Here is a 2,500-nt window from a genome sequence, read left to right as displayed (position 1 = left end):
AACACGTCCGCACAGCTGCGATACAAACCACCTGCGAGAACCGCAGAGGCGACCGAGCAGCAGACGGCGTCGCGGCGCCGAGCGCCGGGCGGCGGCGCATCCTCAGCGCACACAGTCCTCAATCGGACCAGCACACTGCAGATGTCCACCGCGCTTCGCACCGGGCCCGCGAGGACCTACTTTGGCCGCACGGCGCCGCGTGCAGGGTGCGCCGGCGCGCAGCTGCGCCGCCTGCCGCCTCCGTCGGCCGGCGCGCCTGCCACTGGCCGCCCCCACCAGCCGGCTGTAGCGCGTGCGCCCACGCACCGCGCGGCCAGCACGCCGGGAGGCCCCCCCTCACCGGCCGGGGACGGTCCCACCCAGCCACCGCCGCGTATCGCTTCACACCCAGATGCCATTCACGTTCGTGGGCATGGTGGGTATCGCTGGAACAACCGGTTGGTAGCTCAACCGATCGTCGCCATCACTGATTCACCTCTAGCGAGAACAACCGCACCACAACGGTTTACCAGTTGTTCATTTGCATAACGTCACCAGCAAACGTAGGCGTCCATCGCCATTTGCAAATTCAACGATTGTTGCATGCCTGTGTCAGGTGTCACGACACACTATGTCTGCCCACATACACGCAACAACATGTGCACGCTTCGCGAACACGTGGAAGGTGGCCCCCGTACGTATGCGATGTCCATTGCGCGAACGACTGTCAACCGGCCTCTGTCGCATGTCGCAGATGTGGAACGCAGTGCACCATGCTATCACGGTGTGTGAGAAGAGACGACTACGTCTGACAACACGCGCCACTACATCAACAGACGGCTCATGCTGATCGCCATCCAGGGCATACCACACTGCAATCCAGCTCTTATAGGGAGACGACACGTAGCTGAGTGCACAACATTTGGACCGCATGGTTCGCCGTTGTTGGCGCAGTCGTTGTACGGTCACATGTACCACGATGTATCATTCAGTACATGAGGACCAATGTGCAGTACAGTGTGTGATTTGGACGTACAACATCAGCGGACAGTTGACACAGGCCGTACCACAGCGTAGGCTAAGTGCTTCGCACATGCGAATGCCAATGAACAACTGCAAATGCCAATGAACAACTGCAAAGGGCATTGAGCATGTACGTCCTGCTGCCATCCACATTACAGTGTATAGCTGCAAGGTGTTTAACATGAAGCGATACACTGGGGACCGGGCAGTGCGAGTAGCAAACTATATTGCGGGGGTTGCAGTTAGGCAACACTACACTAATTTAACGCGTCGTATGACAATTACAGAGCAGGTTAAGGCCCAACGTGTGTTGGGTTAAGGCCCAACGTGTGTTGGGTTAAGGCCCAACGTGTGTTGGGTTAAGGCCCAACGTGTGTTGGGTTAAGGCCCAACGTGTGTTGGGTTAAGGCCCAACGTGTGTTGGGTTAAGGCCCAACGTGTGTTGGGTTAAGGCCCAACGTGTGTTGGGTTAAGGCCCAACGTGTGTTGGGTTAAGGCCCAACGTGTGTTGGGTTAAGGCCCAACGTGTGTTGGGTTAAGGCCCAACGTGTGTTGGGTTAAGGCCCAACGTGTGTTGGGTTACGTTAAGGGGCAATGTGGGTTACGTTAAGGGGCAATGTGGGTTACGTTAAGGGGCAATGTGGGTTACGTTACGGCGCAATATAGGTTACGTTACGGCGCAATATAGGTTACGTTAAGGCGCAATATCGGTTACGTTAAGGCGCAATACAGGTTACGTTAAGGCGCAATACAGGTTACGTTAAGGCGCAATACAGGTTACGTTAAGGCGCAATACAGGTTACGTTAAGGCGCAATACAGGTTACGTTAAGGCGCAATACAGGTTACGTTAAGGCGCAATGCAGGTTACGTTAAGGCGCAATACAGGTTACGTTAAGGCGCAATACAGGTTACGTTAAGGCGCAATACAGGTTACGTTAAGGCGCAATACAGGTTACGTTAAGGCGCAATACAGGTTACGTTAAGGCGCAATACAGGTTACGTTAAGGCGCAATACAGGTTACGTTAAGGCGCAATACAGGTTACGTTAAGGCGCAATACAGGTTACGTTAAGGCGCAATACAGGTTACGTTAAGGCGCAATACAGGTTACGTTAAGGCGCAATACAGGTTACGTTAAGGCGCAATACAGGTTACGTTAAGGCGCAATACAGGTTACGTTAAGGCGCAATACAGGTTACGTTAAGGCGCAATACAGGTTACGTTAAGGCGCAATACAGGTTACGTTAAGGCGCAATACAGGTTACGTTAAGGCGCAATACAGGTTACGTTAAGGCGCAATACAGGTTAGGTTAAGGCGCAATACAGGTTAGGTTAAGGCGCAATACAGGTTAGGTTAAGGCGCAATACAGGTTAGGTTAAGGTACGACATAGGTTAGGTTAAGGTACGACATAGGTTAGGTTAAGGTACGACATAGGTTAGGTTAAGGTACGACATAGGTTAGGTTAAGGTACGACATAGGTTAGGTTAAGGTACGAC

Source organism: Schistocerca americana, unplaced genomic scaffold (genome assembly GCF_021461395.2).
Source record: "Schistocerca americana isolate TAMUIC-IGC-003095 unplaced genomic scaffold, iqSchAmer2.1 HiC_scaffold_977, whole genome shotgun sequence".
NCBI lineage: Eukaryota > Metazoa > Arthropoda > Insecta > Orthoptera > Acrididae > Schistocerca > Schistocerca americana.
Note: the sequence above shows the minus strand (reverse complement) of the source record.